This window comes from Schistocerca americana, chromosome 5 (assembly GCF_021461395.2).
Source record: "Schistocerca americana isolate TAMUIC-IGC-003095 chromosome 5, iqSchAmer2.1, whole genome shotgun sequence".
NCBI classification, from domain to species: domain Eukaryota; kingdom Metazoa; phylum Arthropoda; class Insecta; order Orthoptera; family Acrididae; genus Schistocerca; species Schistocerca americana.
The window spans coordinates 165324276-165348098 of NC_060123.1; positions in this window are offsets into that span (position 1 = coordinate 165324276).

A 23823-nucleotide genomic window follows, 5' to 3' on the forward strand; every position below is an offset into this window, starting at 1 on the left:
GAGACTGGTGATCTTAGGTGGAACGCTATTTTGTTGTTGTGGCCTTCAGTCTTGAGACTGGTTTGATGCAACTCTCCATGCTACCCTATCATGTGCAAGTTTCTTCATCTCCCAGTACTTACTGGAACCTACATCCTTCTGAATCTGCTTAGTGTATTCATCTCTTCGTCTCCCTCTACCATTTTTACCCTCCACGCTACCCTCCAATGGTAAATTTGGGATCCCTTGATGCCTCTGAGCATGTCGTACCAAACGGTCTTCTCTTCTTGTCAAGTTGTGCCACAAACCCCTCTTCACCCCAATTCTATTCAATACCGCCTAATTAGTTGTGTGATATACCCATCTAATCTTCAGCATTCTTCTGTAGCACCACATTTCGAAAGCTTCTACTCTCTTCTTGTCCAAACTATTTATCGTCCATGTTTCACTTCCATACATGGTTACACTCCATACAAATATTTTCAGAAACGACTTCCTGAGACTTAAATCTATACCCGATGTTAACAAATTTCTCTTCTTCAGAAACGCTTTCCTTGCCATTGCCAGTCTATATTTTATATCTTCTCTACTTCGATCATCATCAGTTATTTTGCTCGCCAAATATCAAAACTCGTTGAGTATTTTAAGCGTCTCGTTTCCTAATCTAATTCCCTCGGCATCACGCGACTTAATCCCACTACATTCCATTATCTTTGTTTTGCTTTTGTTGATGTTCACCTTATATCCTCCTTTCAAGAAACTGTCCATTCCGTTCAACTGCTCTTCCAAGTCCTTTGCTGTCTCTGACAGAATTACAATGTCATCGGAGAACCTCAAAGTTTTATTTCGTCTGCATGGATTTGCATTCCTACTCCGATTTTTTTTTTTTTTGTTACCTTTACTGTTTGCTCAATATACAGATTGAATAACATCGGGGAGAGGCTACAACCCTGTCTCACTCCCTTCCCAACCACAGCTTCCCTTTCGTGCCCCTCGACTCTTATAACTGCCATCTGGTTTCTGTTCAAACTGTAAATAGCCTTTCGCTCCATGTATTTTACCCCTGCCACCTTCAGAATTTGAAAGATAGTATTCCAGTCAACATTGCCAAAAGCTTTCTGTAAGTCTACAAATGCTAGGAACGTTTCCTTAATCTTTCTTCTAAGATAAGTCGTAGGGCCAGTATTGCCTCACGTGTTTCAATATTTCTACGGAATCCAAACTGATCTTCCCTGAGGACGCCTTCTACCAGTTTTTCCATTCGCCCGTAAAGAAATCGCTTTAGTATTTTGCAGCTGTGACTTATGAAACTGATAGTTCGGTAATTGTCACATCTGTCAACCCCTGGTTTCTTTGGAATTGGAAGTATTATATTCTTTTTGGAGTCTGAGGCCAACGCTACAGCGTAATAAATTGATTGATCTTTTCGCTTTGTTACCCACGTTACCTTTGAGTGCCAATTTATTTACAACAATTAAACAACCCGTAATACGCAATCACCAAAACATATTAAAAATGGTGAAGACAACTCAGATGACAACTTCATATTTTTTTGTCCTGTGGTCGTTAGGTACGTGTAATATTACGTTGACAATTGCCACATTACATCTTATTCCAAAAGTAATTAAGAAGTAAAATGAAGTATACATGCTCAACGCTGTGGTAGCAATAATATCAAATGCTAAAAGTAGAAGAAAGGTTTTAAATCCAGCAAATTGGGCAAAGCAGCTGCTACCGATCTAGTCATTGAGCATGTCCATTAAAAGATAAAAACGAACCACATATGACATGATAATATTGTTTTTGTTCAGTTGCACATTGGCTTAACGAGACAGTAATCAACATAATACTCTGTAACTTCCAGAGGGTTTAGTACTGCTAAGTGGTCGCCATTGCCACGTGAACAGGTCAGCACATCCACCAGCTGTTCATCATACTTCTGTGTGTCATTGTTAATGTACAAGTATACAAAACGGAGACAGAACCGAGCGTTACTCAAAGCAAGTTTGAGGAATATGAATTATGTGAGTAGTACAGTTATCAACATCACCTACTGGTCGTGAATGGACCAGTTTGTCTCCGAACAACATACGCAGTGCGTACAACCAATATTTGCACTGTTGAGCAGATATTTTCGATGCAGCATGTGTGCAAAACCTAACGTAAAGCTTTAGCTTATTAAGAAGCCACTGCAGACCCCAGTACATACGAGGGTTGTCCGGAAAGTAAGTTCCGATCGGTCGCGAAATGGAAACCACTGGGAAAATCCGGTAAAGCTTTGTGCAGATGGTTTGCGCAGTGTCTGTAGTATGCCTGTCGATCGTGTCGAGTCGCCCTTTTCAGGTTTGAGTGAGCAGTGAGCACGTAAAGATGCGTAGGGAATAGTGTCTGCCACCAATTATGATGGTCTGGTTAGAGATTTCGCCTGTGTCATGCAGCCCACATAACACAACTTTCGAGCAGTTCCTTCCTCATGCCAATTCTCGACCGCACACTGCAGGCGCGATGAAGACAGTCTTGCAGCGTTTCCGACGAGAAGTGTTTGATCACCCGCAATACAGTCCGTAATTGGCTCCCCCTGAGTCTCATCTCTGCTCACAAGAACCGCTGGCTATGAAGGCAAAGTTTTTCCAGAGACGACGAACTGCAGATCTGTGCAGATAACTGGTTGAAATCACAGGCTGCTGCTTTCTGTGATGAGGATATTGGAAAGTTGATACAATACTGTGACAACACTCGAAGTTGGAGTGGCGCCTATGTAGAGAAGTAGGTGGAAGGTGTACCTAACTGTTGAGAATGAGACGTTTCTGGTTTTCACTGTGGTTTCCATTTCGCGACCGATCGGAACTTACTTTCTGGACAACCCTCGTAGTAGAAAAATATAAAACAAAATGAACAAACGAAGCGCAATAGACGTAACTGGTGGGGAGAGTGAATATGCCGATTGCAGAGAGGTAGCTCTGTTCCTTCAGGCAATTAATATTTAGCATTGCCCAATAATCAGAATATTAATGGGCAAAGTGGTACAACCACGGTCTTCTCCCACATATATCTGCATCATAGGGATCAAGGTTGATTTATGATCTCCTCTCCCATCCTTCCCCTACCCACCCACCCGCCTCTGCCTCTAACCCACTTACGTTTTGAGTCAATGATGGACGGTTAGTCTATTGATGGTTTTGCCGACTTTTACACCTAGACATTGCTCCCTCTATCCCCTTCCCCTCTCCCATCTCGCTAGGTTATGTGAACTATTATCCAATGTGTATTTATTATATCATATTACTCAATTGCGGCAGCCTGTGGCGGTGTCTATAGGTTTGTTATCGCTGATATCTCTTTCCAATTAGGATAATTTATAACTAAAGATATGGCTGACACTATCATGTCATGATCAAACATGGCTGCTTCAGGTAGAGGAAGAACTTAGTGTCAACTAATCATTTGATATAATAAGTGTTTCATGACTCCACCGTCAACGTGAGGTCTTTGCTTATACAGTGGACATAGCCCAGTATAAAACGGTCGAAAATTTTAAAAAAATCCAACTAACATAGCGTGTTTGACAGTTGAATATTTCACTTCTCCGTTTATTTAAAATATTTTTGAACGATTATGGACCCCTCCAGACATGCTGACAGTGTTCTGCCAGGGCTTAAAATATTGTACACTACAGTTCAAATTCACATTCGCTTTACAGTCTGTAATCGTCTGATGTCCAAGGACTGGTTAGACATAGCTGGCAGCGGCTGCAGAGATTAACTCATTGTAACTGCTATGACAGAGAGTGGTATTACTTCTCTGGAGAGTGTGTGAGTTCTGAGTTAACATCTTTGGGATACTGCGTTTTGCTGGTCTTTTGGGTGGTAGCGTGTTTATGCTGTGTGATGACTGCCTAGAGGGATTGTGGTTGCTGAGTCACTGCTTATGACATATTTGTCACCACTGGTGCTGGATTGTGTGGTTTATACACATATACGTCATATATTTAAACTACTAAAACTCAGTATCTTTTGTGTAATATTTCTTCAATATCAACATATACTTCACTCATTAGAGAGCTTCAGTACTAATTTGCTCGTTTATTTATCGCTGGATGAATTTCTATCAATGTTTAACTTCCTTTAAGGGAAAACAGTATCGCATACCACGAGGTGTCCAGAGAGCCTAAAGTTTTTTGTCTTAACTATTGCTTACAGTAGTAGGAATCTACGTTGCTTTTGGGTGATATCAATGTTGTTTTACCTTATAAGATGCAGGTGTTTGAATCAGCTCTGAGAAGTTTGTATTTTTATTTTAAGTGTGGGAAACACAGGCATTATTGCCAAATGTGTGTGAGCTTATATGGTTTATCGTTTTCTGCGTAATCTATATGTCATGCTTCAGAAAATTTTTGTCGTTAATTGATCCCTGGTTGAATACAGAACTTAAATCGAAGTTGATTTCCTTAATTTTGGTTAGTGACTCCCTTATTCTCAAATGTTCTATTCGAGGGAGACTTGAAAGTGAGATGTAATGAAGAGATGTGTTCCAGCTGAAAGAGTTTTGAGGATGAATTTTTCCACGTCAGAATTAGGCACTCCTGATTTTCGCACATTAGGTGACCTATAATGATCTGCTGCACACTTGTTCATAATATGGGCCAATGTTAGCTGCTTCAACACAATATATTTACAGACCATCCATCTGATGAGTACAATATTATGTCCAGAAATTTTATTCAGCGCAATGTGCATTAAACGTTTTGGTAAGCACATGACCAGGACAAAGTTATTCAGCTGCATGATAACTGACTGCAAAGTTCAGAGCAGCCTCACTCTGTTTATTATTACTTTTACTGTATGAACTGTGTTGGGATCAAGGTCAAAGGCGAGTGCTAAATGTGTGCAAACGTTACAGGAGTTTTTAAATATCTAATGTGTGGTTCAATACAGCATAATAGGACATTTTTAAATAACGTATTAATTTCGGTTGCGTTGACTCTTTCATTACGGTAAGATGCGAAATGATCATCAATACATTGCATCAGCAATCAACGTTAATCCGAATAAGCTATTAGTGACAGCTTTAAATAATCTCCTTATAGTGTATGTAGCAGTATGTTAAAAACTCGCCCCGGGTCATACAAGACATTGTCAACATTGTGCAAAGTATGAAATAAAAAGGAGTGAAAAAGAATGTGTGACAGTAGCATATAGCATCTTGTATTTACATAAAACTTTTAGGAATGTTTCTAGGTCCCTCCCGATATGTATGTAGCAGTATTACCTGAAAACACATTGCAGGTCACGCAAGACATCACCTACACTGTGGTAAGTATGAGACCACCGAAATGAAGAAGTATTGGAAGATAGTTTGTTTGCTACATTAATTAGAGATGCGTTTCCTTGCATTACATCAACTTTATTACTTTGAGCATTGTTAAACATGAATGAGGATCCATTTATTTGCATCAAAACATCATTGCTGTAAGGATCTCACCAGTCACATGTGCTTAAACCAGATGTGTGTGTGTCGTTAACATTATGAGAATTTTGGATGCTTTACTTAACGTTTTAAGTCGTTAAGTGAACGTTTGCACATCTTGAAAATGCACAGAACTACCTTTGTCAGAGGCAGCTGACAAATGCCAGTTGCTTGACAACCATTCTGCAAGGAATAGAAGGGATTCACATGTTTCCAATACTTACGAATTGCTTTGTCTATTTATTTAAACATTTAGCAACTACTGTAACACATGACAGGTTATACGTTTACCAATATTTTGTTATGAACATTTATGTATGTTCAGTTGCAGTAAACAGTACGTCACTGGCTGTGCAAGGTGATGATTGTTCCAGTCCTCTGCAGTGATTTAGATCACTTCAGGATCTGCCTTGCATCTGCAGTGGCAGGAGGCAGGTAAGTCTTACCTTCTGATGCCCCTCTCACACTGCACACACATGCTTTGGGTGCATCTTTTCTCCCATGTGCGAAGGATCCTCGCATGAACCATGGTCCAGCACAGAATACTACGCAGTTTCACACCCACAGAAACTTTTTTAACCATAATTCCATTTTCCAATTACATGTAGTGGCTCAGTTCATGTTTGTTGCATTTGAGGCTGTACTCAATTGTGTGTAGAATGTAGCTTACGTACAGGAACTGCTAGTGTTGGCAAGCCGTCGGCATGGAGGAACGATGAGAGGCTGGACGGATCCACAGAGGTCATATTGTTCTGCACTGTGAATAAACTCGTCTTGTTCTAGCAAGGTGCACATGAAGAGGAGGAATGTTACGTGAACAATTACTTAGGCAGAGAACAGGCTACAGCAGTTGCTGCACGAGGTTGGATATTACAACTAGTGGTTGGATGGTTTCAGTCTCGACTCCTTCTTCACACACAGATACGACATAAATTTTAGGTGTTATTATAATGAAGATTTATTTCATCCTCGACCGACACCAACGTAAAGGTAGCAAATGGGATCAGATGTATAACACAGTTTTCTTCCATCCCATTGAGGGCATACCCTCTCATCAAAAGTGCATCATATAGCAAGTTCCCTCGTTTAGGTTAGTAGTAATTAGGCACTGTTTAGTGTGTATCTGGTTCTGCATTACATTTGTTTATACATAGAAATGGGGCGAAATAAAGTGATAACTCGCAACAACTGTGTTTAGATCGTGTTACAGGGTGAGAAAAGGCAGCTTTTAATCAAAACAGATAATGCAGCATATCTATAACAGGAGATTACCTACGCTATGCCTGTCAGTCCTTCTACAGAGCACTGCTGCCCGGTATGGAATCCTTACGACACAGGACTGACGGTTCCTTCGAGAAGAACAGGACCTATTTATCTTCCCATGCAAGCGTAATCTGCACTTGTGCTCCCTCTGCTGTTTAGAATAGATTACTTCATATGATCCACGATATTTTTGCCAGATTATGCTGTTGTCTGTATGAAGAACGACCCAAGAATCAGGTATGTAACACACACACACATCAACTTACATTATCTGCTGGAGAGTACTTCCATCAATTAACACCCGTTTGTTCCACCCAAAAAGACGCATTGACCGAATGATTGTCAGTATACATCCATATTGGCTGTAATTCCTAGAAACTTTTATTCTTTGTCATTTCTAGACATAAATTCGGAAGGAAGTAATATGTTGACCAACTATTCCCAGAACGTACTCTCTCTGAGTTTTTACAGGGAACCTCTCTGTGATTCACGACGCCTCTCTTATAGCAACTACCTCAGCACTTTGCTTATCGTCTCTGTAATATTCTCATGCAGGATTTCTTGACCTCTATATATCCGCTATATTAGATGCAGCGTGATCTGTGTGTACCACTTTATTGCCTTTCCATTTAGTTATGACAGTAAGGCCATGTGTTTAATCGAAACTTTATACGTGTATATTGATAAATAATAATACAGAACCCTTTATTTTCACTTAAGATTGAATATTTTTCATTCGTGATCAGACATCTGTAATCAAATATGTGTATTATGGTAAGTAAGCTGTACGTGTATTGTATACATACTGTTGTTCTTCAGCCCGTAACACCTACTTAAGGGTGAAATTTACGGGTGAATATTTATTAAATTGGCATAATCACAGCCTTGCATTGTTTCATGACAGCTGTACTGCATCTTGGCACAGTAAAACGTTACCAACTGCAAAACTCTGTTTACCTGCAAATTTTTGGAATATTGTAACCCGCATTGTTACATGGCAAGGGTACGGAACGCCTCGCTATACACATCAATAAAACCATAAAGAACTTCATAAGTACTACGTGCCAGTAGTTTGCCAGTCGTATTACGTCCCTGAACAGTACAGTGATGCATACTACAGCGCACCAATCAATTTTGCAACACTGTTGGTGCTTGTGATCCGCGATCAGCCATCCTTAATCATACGTTTGCATCACGCATAACAACTGTTCTGCGCTCTTATGTGGCACACCGCGCCTAGTACACGTCCACCGCCGCGCTCGGGAGCCACAGCACAGTTGCGACACCTGAGGATGGGCTTATGAGAGCCCGAAACGGGTCGTAGTAGAAAAAGAAATGTACAACTGAAGCGCTATTTTCAACCTCTGGGGGAACGTGAGTGTAGATTCTGTACGCATATCGTTAAGCAGCGCAGTAACACACACATACTTGTGGAGATATTTTGTTGGTATAAATGTGTAAAAATTTCAGCCATGATTTCTTTCTTCTATTGAGAGATTTCACCCTCTGGAGAACATTACGTCCCACCAAAGCAACTGTATAAGGATATGAAAGTAAAAAGGATTTTGTCAGTCAACTGTTAGTCAAAAGCACCCTGCCTTGCGCGGTCGCTATAAACATTGTTTGACCAAAGTCAAATAAGAACAGCACATAAATGTTAAAGAAGGAAATGTGTGGGATATTTAATAATTACCTTTGTGCTAAATCCTCCAATTTCATTTCTGTGAGACACAGGACCAAGGCAAAAGTACGATTTCTGCTTGGGAACAATATTGTTACGGTATTTCTCTTAGTGAACCTTAGGTGCGAGATGGGAGAAGTTGTGATAAATCATCTTTCGAAGAAGTAAATCTTCGATGTATGTAGTACAAAGAATATTAAATATATAGATTACACCTCAACAATTATCATTAGGTATGATTCTTTATAGCATTGGATGGAAAATTCACTATAGTGACTATTGTAGCATGTCTGTTATTATTCGGTGGATTAGCACTGAAGGGCCTCAAATTAAGTCAGGAGGAGCACAAAAGCATTAGTCCACACTGAGTTCGGAGGACAATCATGTTTTCAATTTGCACTCCATACTTTAACGCTTACACATTGTAACATGACATACGATCTATAGGATTCTGACGCAATGGAAAGATATTTTTAACGCAAAATTCTGCCACCCTAATAGTTTGCTGCTCTCGTGATGTTCCACATGTCTACAAACAATATGAAGTCGGAGATTTTTATGTCACATATTTATTAAAGTATAAGATATGTAGTGTCACCTTTCTCCTATACTATAGCGTAATTTCAATTGGCAGCTGGTGTTTACATATTCTGCTGAATCCATGAAACACGCGATTTGGTTAACTCTGTTTGTGCCTGAGCATACGATATTTCATTTTCTCTTACATCATCATTCTGAAGACAAGTAGAATCAATATCGGGACAGAAAATTTCAGTTCTATTGACCTCATTTTTAATTCTGAGAGAAATCAGTAGTATCTTCCATTTCCGTGACGTAGAAATTAATGGTTCCGTACTATTGGCCATTCTGTTCTGATGTTTTACAATAGTGATCAGTAGTAGGAAAAAGATTTTAACTTAGCGTTCGCTCTACGTTTTGCTAGTTGACAAACGGCGAGCAGGTGTGGACGTAATGTGTTGTTGTGCGCGATTTGCTCCGTCTCGCACCTGTCATCCATTGTGTTGCCTGTGTGCAGGCAACGCCAGCCGTCCCGCTCGCACCATTGACAGATTTACGATCCTCATTTGCTTCGTCGCCACCTCAACCACCCTGAGGCTACCGAAGTGAGCGTCTCGCTTATTCGCCTACCGCTACAGATGGACGGCTGGTCGTTATTATGTCACTGTCTGTGGCTGCGCTGTTCTCATTGCTGCTTTCGAAACCCCTACCATTCGATAAGCGCTAGACAATTTTTTACAGTGTATGCATTCTATAACAGTACACTTACCATTTCACAGCAAGAAGATCTACCGTTTTGTAACCTATTTCGCACTATTACTCAACACTCCGAATTCACGCATCGACTCTTACAATACATGTGAAAAGAACAAAATCATGCTGTGTCTCGTTGCCGAAGAATTCTCCGATGTTCTGACTGGACGAATAACACGCGCACACGATCCAGACTACAGTGGACCCACCTGATTTCTTCGGCAGCTCAGTGAGCTTCTGTGACGCTGCATCCTGTTAAATCTCATCTGCAAAGTGGCCGAATTAAAAACGTTGACAAATCGAAAAATGAATAATCATTGCAAGGACGGACTCAACATGTAGAGAAGTAAGAACAACCTTCGTTGAAATTAAAATAACGGAGGTAAAATTAAGAGTACAAAGGGAATTCCTCTGATAAATGCTTACGAGAGGCCGTGTGGATGGAAAGAGTACACTGAAGCCCTCTACTACAATAATTAAATCCGCCGACTGAACTCTTAAATTCAGCCTCTTTCTTTGAGCCAAGTAGCGAACGGTATTTAAGTACTTCACAAAGACGGATTTTGCTACCACTTTTGCTACCACTGACTGAAATTCTTTGTTCAACTGAATACGTGATGAAGATTCCACTCGAGCAACTCCATCAGAGACGTGTGTTTGCTTCTGTCTGCCATTGCTACAGAAGACTCATATTCCAACAATCCTCTTAAACCTGTGCAAGAGATATGCTGCAGCCTCATTATCATATTCAGTCAGCAAGCCCTCGTGTGGTTTCCAGTGGGCATTTGCATATCGTTTCCTCTTCATCCTCGGCCGCTATTAGCGACAGCACTATGCTGTAGACTGTAAAATCAGTTTGTAACAAATGAAGGTTTTAGTTACTATCGTTTTATTAATACCCTAACATTTTGTCAACCATCTCAAAATATAATCGCCTTTTGAAGATTGAATAACACGCACGCTGTTTTTCTGCTGCTGACTTCTGTTTATTTGAAACTAGATTCCCGCTTATTACGTCATCTTCAGGAAACGACTGACAGTCAGTTGTTTACAGAAAATGACCAAAGAAGCCGAAAACTAGTTCGAAATGAATGGAAGTCAATAGAAGAAAAACATTGTACTTGTTGTTTAACCTCAAATATGGAATTATTCTGTCAAGAAACACCAGAATAATAAATATAAATAATAAATAATAAAAAAAATATTTCTTCGTTCTGCTTTATCAAATTGCTTATAATCTTTAGCTCACAGTTCTTCTATAGGATTGAGACGTAACTTCAGAAGGTTTCTCCATAAAAAAGTTACTTCGTACATATTTTAAAAGAACCAAAAACAATTTTTTTGTGAGAGCACTGTGTCGAAACCATATTCTGTGCACTCTGACGATAACCACACGCTCACATGACATCTAATGTGTGGCTGACATTGTATTTTATGGAATAGACTATTTTGTTCTTCAAATGCACGTCGCAAATTCCAGGTGACGGCGTCTCTTTCTGTATAAGCTGTCTCTTTTTCTGAAAGGGTCATAACGTAAGTTTTAGATTTCATTTCGGTGTAAAACGTTACGTGCTGTATTCTTGTAATAACATTCAATGTTTTCTTTCTAGCTAGCAACACTTCTTATGATTCTAGATGTAGGCCAGATTCGTGATAAGAACTAAAATTGATTTTAACGCTATCTAGAACCTCATAACACATGACAAAGTTATTTTCCCTTTTCGTAGTACAATCTTTCTACCAATAAGTTGATCATAATGGTCCAATGGCAAAGCATCGGAAAGATCGGAGAATCGATCCCGATCAGATGATGGAGTATTTGAATCTGGCATTAACGTAGCGCTCACTTCTCCAAAATGTGAAGATCCGACAGGAAAGACACGTGATATAGACCCACAGAAAATTTTGGGTCGCCTGTCCCCGGGTGTGTGTAACTGAAAGAAATACATCAAGTCGTTGGGACACGCGGGGAACTATTGTTACTTTCTCCCATCAAAATTAATAACTGTATACTTTTACCTGAAACTCTTCACGGTGATACTACGTTCCCGGCTGATAATCAGTCTTTCTTTATTCGTGAACCTTGAAACCTTACAAGAATCATCTTACGATATATCATTAGGTTTCATTAACAAGAAACACACAAAAGTGAATTTAGTATTTGAAACAACATTAGGAACAACCTGAAATAAGACAATTATAACACATATGGGAAAAGTATCATATTGTAGCACGGGTACGTAGGTCAGCAACAAGTGGTTACATGAGGCAGTACAGTTCACTCGTTGACCAATTGACGACTATCCATGCAACTTACAGTCATTAGGAAGTGAAACAATTTTTCCAGTTATTTATTAATTCATTTGCTGAAATGTAACGATGACACCTAAAAATGAACTTTTTTGCTACGTTCAACCAATAGTTTAAACATTGAGAGAAAATTCTGGTTTCATAGTAGTGTTCAATATGCTGCGCTACATTTTTTACACAATTGTGAACTACGAAACGCCATAAAACCTGTTCTGGACAAAAATACAGATTTTTTTCTGTTCAGTAGCATTATTTTCGCTCGTTCGTTAGTGTAATGTAGTTTCACGCTGCGACAGTTGTTCAGAATCAAATTTTCAGTTTCAGCGCACTGTGAAATAAGATGTTAGATTGCGGCTGCAGTAACAGAGAAAAATTACAGTCACAAACGATGTGGTCCGACGTCGATTAACTAGTGTGGTCCCAATGACGTTCTTAAATGTATCATTCGTGTATGATACCACTCATCGTTTGTGTACTTCGTGGTTCAAAATTGGCTCTAAGCACTATGGGACTTAACTTCAGAGGTATCAGTCCCCTAGAACTTAGAACTACTAATTAACCTAAGGACATCACACACATCCATGCCCGAGGCAGGATTCGAACCTGCGACCGTAGCGGTCGCGCGGTTCCAGACTGTAGCGCCTAGAACAGCTCGGCCACTCCGGCCGACTGCGTACTTCTTGGACGCAGTGCATCTAGACCATTTCAAAACATATCACCATAGAATCAAAGGATATTTATGAAAATAGCGACGAGGTATTAAATATTTCAGTGAAATCTATCCACCCTGCGTTCACGTGATGTCATAGTTTTTCTAGTGACTAAGGAAGAAGTGGTATCGGCTGTTGCTGTTTGGTCACAGACTAGTCTACTTACGTATCCGGAAATGTCATATTGCAGCAGTTTTTATTTTTGGCAAATGAAAGGTAACATTTATTTTTTGACCTCGCACGACAGTGAAATAATCAGTTAAAAATACTTTTTGTCTCCTACATATGGAGAGCAAAATAATGAAGAAATAATTTTTTTCGTGCACGTTTCAGATGCAAGAGGACAGTAACGATTTCCACCCATCCTGACACCTGATTAAATGGCTTTCCTTTAGATGGAAGGAAACTGATTACCTATAAACTGAAACCAGTATCTCCGATGTGTGATTCCTACTAGATTTGCCAGCCGAAGTGGCCGTGCGGTTAAAGGCGCTGCAGTCTGGAACGGCAAGACCGCTACGGTTGCAGGTTCGAATCCTGCCTCGGGCATGGATGTTTGTGATGTCCTTAGGTTAATTAGGTTTATCTAGTTCTAAGTTCTAGGGGACTAATGACCTCAGCAGTTGAGTCCCATAGTGCTCAGAGCCATTTGAACCTATTAGATTTGTTTTAACTGTCTCTCGATTACGTAGTTATTCTCCCACCTGAAAAGGTTGTTGCAAGATTAGGATCAGTTATGAGGTCAGTTACTTCTTTACACCAGTTATCATAGAAGATAGGCAGCCTGAGTCTTTTGAGTCACCAAAATATACCACCTCGAAAAATAAAAGAAAAAAGCATATCGGACCATAAAGGAGAAGAGGAGGAAGAAACCAACCAAACAGTCAAAGAGGGTGTGTGATGTTATTTCATTGATTACGGAATCGATCCAAATTTACATAGAACGTTGCAACATGAGCCAACTTATCAGCATGAACTGGCGACATTCGTGCAACGATTCTGTTAGGAAGGGAGAGCATAAGGTCGTTGTATCGTCTACTGAGGCAAGCTGGGACACACCTGTCGCAACTGTTGCTTCGTATCATGGAATCTGTTACCGGGACGGAGTTCACTTCAGCATCTCAAGAGATAACATAGTTGCACCTCGTGGTCTATTGGCTAGCGTTGATGCCTCTCGATCACGTGGCCCGGAGTTGGATTCCCGGTCGGGCCGGGAAATTTCTTCGCCCGGGGACTGGGTCTTTGTGTTGTCCTCATTATTTGGTCCTCCGGGAAAATGACGAGACTGGACAGTGGGCAGATTGGGACTTAGTACGGCTGCTGATAGCCGTGCAGTCGAGCGCCCAACTCACCGAATATCATCATCATATAATATGGTGACACCTAACAAACAGTAATTAGGGCTACGGCTTTTTACTGGCTTAGCAATGCTCAATAACCATCAATTATTCCAGTTTGGAATCCAGATTCAGGCTTGTATTTGCTGATGACTTGATTTCTGCTACAGTTTTTTTCCCTCATTTTCATCTCTGAGTTGTGCATTTGATTTCTTCTATTTTCTCAATAACAGGAGCTCATTGACCTAAGATATCGGATAGCGTCTTTGAGTATCTGATTGCACTTCGAAGCCGTCTGGTGTGGCCGAGCGGTTCTAGGCGCTACAGTCTGGAACCGCGTGACCGCAGCTGTCGCAGGTTCAAATCCTGCCTCGTGCATGGATGTGTGTGATGTCCTTAGATTAGTTAGGTTTAAGTAGCTCTAAGTTCTAGGGGACTGATGACCTCAGAGGTTAAGCCCCACAGTGCTCATAGCCATTTCAACAATTTTTTTTTTTGCACTTCGAGAACCTTGCATCTTTAGATTGCACATCAGGAGCATTAAATCTAATTTTAGGTCAAATTGAGTATTATGTGGGATGACCTTTATTCCAACTATATCTGAGTACTCTGATTATATGATTTTATGCACTTATGTTTTCGGTACAATTATGAATAAACTATTACATAAATCAAATTTAAAGAATTCACCCTTATTTGCCAACAAAGTCCCCTACATTTTGGCAACTTCTACCGAGTCTGTTTCCCACACTAGTGATGAATGGGTAACGAAAACAAACTCAGTAATAAAAACCAAATACATACCCCGCTTAAGTTAAAAGACTAATGCCTCTAGTTCTAGCGCTTTTCAAGAAACAAGTATTCCGTAAATATTTTGGCCAGCGTTGTGATTTTCATGGTTATTTGCTGCGTTATCTACTTCAAAATTAAGGTTACTTGCCTGTGTATCCCTTTCAGAAAAATCATTTTTTTTAAATCTTAAGTAGATGGTTAGGTTTTTTTAAACAACATAGTAGTCAAGAGAATTGAATTTGACATTGGATGTTGTCTGAAATCAATTTGAAGGTCTCTTGGCGTAGGCCCACACTCATGTTTCTGCTGCTTTGATATGTTGAATCTAGTCATTAGACTCCAGTGCTACAAAGACATACAACACAACGGTTTTTCGATTGGCATCCCTGTAGAACAAAAGTTTTCCGTTTCTCTTATGTTTCCCTTGCTCTGTGTGCGCTCCATGGAAATGTGTCAGTAGAATTGTGGAAGATGTGGAAGGCAGAAAATTGAGTGTTTTGTTATTTTTGTGGATATTCTACAAGTGTATAGTGTTCTGGAGTGGGCAGAGGAAGAGCTTATAATTAAAAAAATATACTTGTGTACGGAATGACGTGTACTGGGAGGGTATAGAGGAGCAGGAGCATTTTGTGTTATCATGAATTTGCCACCACTTCCTAGATTTGGGAGGTACACACAGTTACTTATTGACGGCTTTAATCAGCTGAGTCCTGTGACTATGAAGAAAGGAGTGGAAGAGACTGTGGTGTCTAATAATGGTGGGACTGAACGTTGCTGCAGCCTTTGATGAGACTTGACACAATCGCGGCCACCTGTCATTGAATGGTGCTGTCACAGAGTCATTCACAGAAGGCCTCAAGTTCTATAAAACTATGAAATGAGGTGTGTTAGACGCTGTATTGGGTTTTGGTCTTGAGACAGTTAGCAGGTGTAAAATTCTGTATCTTCTGGGTTCACTATGAGATAATCTCTGGTGGCAAATGGTTCCATGAGGGTTGCTGAAGCTGAAAATTGGGTCCTTTAGGCAATTAAAAATGGCACAATATCAAGAAGAAACAAGGAAATGAAAGGAGAATACGAGTAACATGCAAATCAAGAAGATTATGCAGCATTAGGAACAACAGAGATGAGTCATAGATCAAATATAACTTCGAACTTAATCAAACGAGACCCACATTTTATGAAATACGAGTGTAGTATACTTTTAAGATAGAGACGTTGTTAACGTCGAACGGTTACCTTCCTCGTTGTTATCTTTTTCCTCTCTCTCTCCATTTATGTTAGAGCATGCCGGTTGCGTGTGTGCGAAAGCATCTCATATTCACGCTGCTTACCCGGTTGATTCAATGTTCGGAAGGATTCATTGAAAGGGAAACGGTCCGTAGTTAGTATTTTATTAATTAGGTGATTATCATATTAAGATTTCGCAACGGATAACGTGGAAGAGGGCTCAAGCAACCATTGTTCTCTACACAGGATAGGTGTATTATGATCAGTCTCTGAATCCATGAAATTAAATTCATATGACATTTTTGTTAGTTACCCGGAAACTTTACAAATGTTATTACCACTTCATTACTCGCTACTTAAACGATTTCATAACTGCAACTAACAAAGTGAAGACAAATAAATTCTATCTTATCTAGCATACAAGATGCCGATATTATCAGAAATGTATTCAACACTCTCTCGCACTGAAGATGCTTGTATCACAGAAATGTGGTCTCGCTTACAATATTGTGCATTGGAAAAGGGGAGGGATCTACGTTGCTGCATCTGTAGTCTGTCTGCTTGTAAAGTGATTGAATCGCAACCCATGTTGTTACTTGGTGAGAATCGTTATGAATTTATGAACCGCGCTTCGGTTCAGCTAGCGTCATTGTCTTCATTACGTGTCAGCAGCGTTCCCTTACTCAAAACTATACCAAAGATTTTTGGCGGGAAATCAGGGGGAATAAAGCAGACACAAACATCTCTCGTATACACAAAAAAATCCTTTAAAAATAAAACATCCTGTAAAAGTTGGCACAAGCAAATTAACGATGTACGGCACATGCAGTCATACTCACCGTAACTATATTCGAGAACGAACTGGTAGCACGGTGACGGTGCGATTCGACATCACGTGGTTGATTGACACCAACGGCAAATTTTTTTTGTACTAAATCCACTGTTCATTCTTGTTTTCAATCTACATGATTATTCACAAGCACAGCCTCTTATTTACTAAGTAGTTAGGACGTGAAGTCTCGTCAAGGTTGCTGCTTGCAAGTGGGGGTAGCCATGAACCTAAAGATCCGTGTAAAAAAATTTATGAATTTGCCAAAATCTTACATCATACGCTTAGAGCCTTAAGTAACTCACACAAAACACACGCATATCCTGGCAGGTTTCACACGGAATCATCGTCTAAATCTCTCATCAGCAGTTACGACGACGTTCTAAGCAAACTAGGTGGGGTGAGGCCCCGTGTTACCTTAGCAAGACCAGTAAGAAATTTAAAATTGGAAAATGCTACTGTTAAAAGTGGATCTACGTGATTTTTGATACTGTTTCTGTTCTCGTGTGTGAAGGCGCTAACTGATTGTATTGCCACAAATGGATACCAAGAGCCCCCATGCTCACCTCTGGAAAAGAATCAATAACTGAACATATTAATTTTACAGGCAACATTTCTAAAAAAAAAAGAGTGGTCGTAACGACATGCTAACTACTTCCATCCTGAAAAGAGCGGATTAATAACAACATTATAAATCATACCCGGGAAAGACAGAGATCGCCCTCGATTCCGTCCTGTCAGTTCAAAAGCTTCCTCCAGAATGTCCCTGTGATGGCGGCACTCACCTGTCGTTCTCCTTCGACCTGGTGGGGAGGAGAACCTATTACCAACCACGAACTACCCATGGCAAACAGATGCATCATCGCTCTTTATACCCCAAATTTAGGTCGGCAGATGACCACATCTCTGTCTTGCCCCTACCAGCAGATGAACTCTTAATACAAATTCAAAGTTAATTAGCCCAAGGCAACGTAGAGGGGTCAAGGAAAGTAAGCGCATTTTTGTAATTATGAATTGAATAAACAGGTAGTCCATTTCTTCACTCGAATTATAACATTTCTTAAATTTGGAAAAAATGATAAAAGTATCTCAAACAACTATAGTATTCAATATAATGCGACGGAACAAGCTAAGTATAACGAAACGGAGCAAGCTGTTCTCTCTGAATGAATATTTTAAGTGTCAAGTATCAGAGTAAGATAGTTTGTCAGTGCATAGATTCCAAGTGTGGTCCGGCAAATAAAAAATCTAATTTACTGATCTTCACAAAAAATTGTAACAATTTTATGAAAATTTGTAGTACTTATCCACGCATTCACAAGCAGCTTAAGCCAGGTGTATATTAGGACTTATTAAATGCTGAGTAGAACAGCGCGATTGTTCCCAGAAAAGAAAAAATGCACAGTCTTTTTTTTTCTCAGCCGAAAACAATGCTACGAATGCGAAACGTTACGTACGTTTTTATTTGAAGTCTCGTGGAAGAGCGCATCATCACATACAACAGTACCGTAGCTGCTGGACTGTTTCTAAATAGGTTTGTACCTGACGTACGTTGCAAGCAACGTGCCGTCATTAAATTTCTCTCGGCTGAAGAAACTGTGGCGAATATTCACAAACGCTTGTGCAAAGTCTATGGAGAATCTGCTATCGACAGAAGTACGAGTACAGGCAGTTGCTGTGCACGGAGGTGAGGTCATCAGAAAGCGGTTCAGCCGGTCGCTCTGGCCGAGCAGTTCTAGACGCTTCAGTCCGGAACCGCGCTGCTGCTACGGTCGCAGATTCGAACCTTCGAATCCTGCGTCGGGTACGGATGTGTCTGATGTTCGTAGGCTAGTTAAGTTTAAGTAGTTCTAAGTCTAGGGAACTCATGATCTCAGATGTCAAATCCCATAGTGCCTAGAGGTACTTGAACTTTTATTTTAATGGTTTTTTTAAAATCTGATTTGTCATTCGCGAGTAGAGATGCATTACGACTCGGCAGTTATCGCTGCATCTGTCATTCAGCAAAGGAGGTCTGAGGACTATTGAACACATAGAAGAACATGGTTGGACTGCGTTACCTCATCCACTCTACAGCACTGGCCTAGCCCCCTCGGACTTCCCCTTGTTTGGGCCATTAAAGGATTACATTCGTGGAACACATTTTGAGGACGATGAGGAGGTGATTCACAGTGATGCACTGTCTCCGCCACCATTACAAGCTTTGGTACTGACAGGGCATATAGCCCTTGTTTCGCACTGGAGGAAGGCCATAGAACGGGATGGAGATTACGTGGAAGAATCGGGTGTATAGATAAAACACCATTCTTCTCATTATGTTCAATAAAGAGTTGTCGAATAAAAACAATGCGGTGCATTACGTTCTCGACAACACTCGTAGAAAATTACTACGAAATTTTTCCGTCAGAATTCAAAAAATCTGTGAGATTAATTTACTTTTTTGTGAGGGTGTAGCCATATCTGCATGGCTGCACGTCTGAAATAAAAAGTGAGCTACTTAATTAAAAAGAATTATTTATTTGTGAAATAGTTTAGCGGCGATGCTCACTTCGGAAGGAACTGAAGTGAGGGCAGTAAAAGAGAAAAATGAGAAAACATTCAGCTGGATTTCGAGTAAGCGATCTTGAGGCAAGTGATGAATTGGATACCGTACGCCGTTCAGTAATCAATTTGGGGATCTGTGAGAGTTTTGCTCTCAGATTGAGAAGAGCAGGATTGTTTCGATAGTAATTAGCGCGCTTTTCTTTGGTTTGATACATGCGAATTTAAATATTAGTGAATCTGAATCGTGTAGCAGCAGAACTGTTTGCAGCATTAAGATCCAGCTACATGATTACCAAAGATACCAGAGGTATTTTCCAAAATAAAATGCCTAGAGAAATACGGATGTTAATCAGTTCAGTAAATTACGAACGTCGAATACGACAAGGAGGTAACCGTAAGGTTATTCCTTAGCAAAAATTGCCGTTAGATTGCCGGAAGAAATCGAAGATGGAAATAAACGTTCAAATTGGAATATGGGTTGCCCGATGGACAAAGACTACGAAAAACAAGACGGAAAAGAACACAGTCCTCATCTCTAGTGAATTAGCACAGAGACCAGAATTTTATAAATTATCTGAAATAAAAGAAATCGGTATGCAGACTTCAACAAATGCGTTGGCGAGAGAGAACAGGAAGCAGACATAACTAATGAAACAAGAAATGGGTGAAATAAGGTCTGTTGGAGATATTAAATGATCTAAGTAAAAATGATTCCAAAGAGGTTATCGATAATAATTTGGAAAATACGAATGCACATTAAGAAACAAAAACTATAGAAACTGATGAGCTGAACCTCGAGCATAAGTATTATGCCGAAATTGATTCTTTTGGTCCGTAAGTAGATGAGGACATAAAATTATTGAGATGGGATATTAAGGGTAATACACAACGACTGATATTCTTACCGAAAGAAGAACACGATATACACAAGCAGAGGCTAAAACTTGTTAATGAGAAGAAGGCACAACGAAATAATTCACAAATATACAGAAACAGTTGAGAAAGAAGGAAGAAGATCATGTGTAGCCGTTAAATTTAGTCCATGAAGTAGCAAATGCAGTACGGGTTCGTGTAACGAAAATTGAGAATGGAAAAGCGACTTTACAGGAGTGGTTTTCAAAAAGATGAAACAGAGTATGAATGCGAATGAACACGTTGATAAGCAATTCGAGTGATCCCGCGAAATCGTAAGGGAAACAGTAAAGGTCGCAGGAGACACTAACGAACGCGTCGGTAAGCATTCCGACAACTTCAACAAATTTATAAAAGAAACTGTAAAGAACGTAAGAAAGGATGTAGCTGCCTTGACCCAGCAGGAAAGTAATACGCAAGAGGCAATGTCATCAAGAAGGTCGATAGGTCAATACATGGGGATCAGACTGAGTTCATTCGGAAAAGTTGAAAGAAACTTGCCAATCTAAAGGGGGATCAAGGTGACTGTAGTCAGGCGGAATCGAATGTAGAAGCCATCACGTCAATTTGGGCCAAGATTGGAAAAGGGAACAAAAGGGATAGCAACAGTGCAGCAGAACTTGAGGCCGAGGTGGATAAGAGACTGCTCAATGTGCTAGAAGACTTTAGCAAAACATACCAGAAGAGTTGGAAAAGATTTAGACGCAGAGGGAGGCACTCAGTTTTCTGAGGATAAGACTTAGTCGTAACGACATAGAAATCGGGACAAGGGAAGAGGAATTCAACGCAATTAAGAGAATAGAGACCGCTGAAGAAGAAAAGTTGTACAAGCATTCAGAAAATGAAGTAATTTGAAGAAGAAGATCTCAAACATAGAAAAGAGCCGATATAGTTCCGGAGTCTGTCCCCAGATGCAGCACAATAACCACTATCTCAGACTACTACCAGGGCTATGGAAATTACCAGGAAGAACGATAGATCTGGTGACAACAAGGCAGAAACATTTCCAACCACTCCCTAGAACGGAGAAGAAGCGACGATGGGAATAGGATGCAGCTTTAAAATAGGGTTCAAATGGCTCTGAGCAGTATGGGACTTAACTTCTGAGGTCGTCAGTCCCCTAGACTTAGAACTTCTTAAACCTAACTAACCTAAGGATAACACACATCCATGCGCGAAGCAGGATTGGAACCTGCGACCGTAGCAGTCGCGGCGACGCGCGGGCAGCTTTAAAATAAGACCATGTAATTGTAGTTCAGACATAATAACACTGAAAGATTAACAGATAGTAAGAAGCACGTGTCGCTGAACTGTATTAAAGAAAGATTAGTTGTTCACAAAATGTTGAAGCGAGGTTGCCTACAGGAAGCGAACTGAAGAACAGAGTGAAATAGAAACGACTTCGGTTAAAAGTTTAAGACTGTAGACTCCATAGGGTGAGTAAACTCTGTGAAAGATTATGCCTAAGTCGTAGAAGGCAGAATGCAGCTGTTGTACAAAAGAAAGCGAGACGCAAGCGGAGTCGCTGTAAAAGTGAACTCTTTATATGTTAATTTAGAATTAGTAACGTGTATTGAAGATATGTGCTCTTATTAAGATGTCTTGGTGGCCACGTAGGTTACATCATCTTAGCTGTATATCTATTCGCTATTTCCGGAAAGTTCTCTTCCTCTGTCCGTTAGATACAAGATAGCGTTAAGTGTAGGTAATTTATTTGTAGTAGTGTGTAAAAAGTAAAGTGAGCAGAAGTGCTTGCGTGGATTTTAGATGAGAGACGGGTGGCATCAGACTTGTCGGTAAGGACATCTTTCTTCTGACATCTTTCTTCTACTCGTAGGGAGTCGTATGATCTTTGAAAGAAAGTTTATTTGTTAATACCTTGAATACAAAGTTTATTTCATACTCTAATATTACGATGGACATTGAGGAAGGATTATGATAAGTCTCATGAGAAAGCAGATAAATGCAGGAATATACAGTGAATAAAGGAATGATGAAAAAGGTGAGGGGAAAAGCGGTTGATTGCAGGTACTCCAGAGCTACGAAATTAAGCAAAACGGTCAAGATAAATTAAGTAATAAAAGTATTGAGAGTTTATCAAATATGAAAGAAAAATTCTATAAGACTTCCGTTCGAGGTTGAAACGAAAGGGCACTGTAAAATGATAAATGGGAACATACCGCAATCAGAGGAGTTGAAGCGTATTAGATACAGATAAGGAAGCACCAATGAAAATAACTTAGCACAGCGAATATTTCATAATTGAGAAAGGGTTAGAGAATAGGCCGTCGTTCCATGTAATTTAATAAAGGTCACTGATTCAGTCTGGATTTTGGAAGAATGATAAAGCGAAGCTACGATGTACTACGAATGAAATTGAGATATAAATCGAATAGGAGACAGCGATTAAAGTGAGAAAGACATGCGTTGAAGACGAGAAGTTTACGATGGGTTTTATAAAGTTTTATATGAGACGACGATGCCGAAGGTGATTATTTGAGGATTTTTATGACGTGTAGCCGACGACAACTTTTTATATATGAGAGGGTTAATATCTTGAAGAAGTAGCCATATTGATTTTTTGTGAAAGATAATCAACAACGAATTTAAATTGAATTAATGTGGGACTAGGACTAAATTCAAAGTATAACCGCTGATACAGCCAATCCGAAGTTGCAGATAGAAACCCAGGAACGGACAAAATTCCAAGAGATTTGAATTAAAATTTTGTTGATAACATGTAGGAGATATTGAAAATTAAGTAGATATCACGTGGGTAAACTCCCATTGATAACGTGAAGGTAGCGTAATGAGAAATATTTAAATAAAATATTGGTGATGAAGCAGATAGCCTAAGTGTAAGAGTGTTTAACACATTTGTGTGTGTGTTTTTTTTTAAATATATGTTGTAGCCTCTCCAGCAGACAATGTTTAAAAGTAAAAGAGGTATAAGAATAAGCTCATGGAAAAATTGGTATGATAACGATGGAGTTCAAAATACCGTAAAATTTATGATCATTGAGATGACGTTGTAGGAAGCTGAGACCACAATACAGGGAGTTAACAGAGTACCGTGCTTAAAACGGGCCATTTATTTATTTGAGTAAATTTGGTTATTAGTTTATGTTAAGGTGGAGCGTCGGTTCAGTATCGCTCGCGCACTCATGTGTAATAAGAAACTTCAGCGCGCGCCGATATTAACTACAAGTACTATCGCGCGTGACAACATCTTTCCCGTCATGGGCACTCTTTATTAATAAAAGAAAGGTGAACTACCAGATTTTAAGTTTAAAAAGTACTTGCTCTAAGAAATATTTAGATTAAGGATATAGTTAAATCATTATTGCATCTGTGCGCAATGAGGGTCAACAAGCTTCTTGTAATCTAATAAAGACGGAAAAAATTTGAAGTACGATCAGAGATCAGAATAAACCAATAACAGACTTTTGTTGGTATTATAACAAAATTGTAAAACTGTAGAATGAATATTGTAAAACA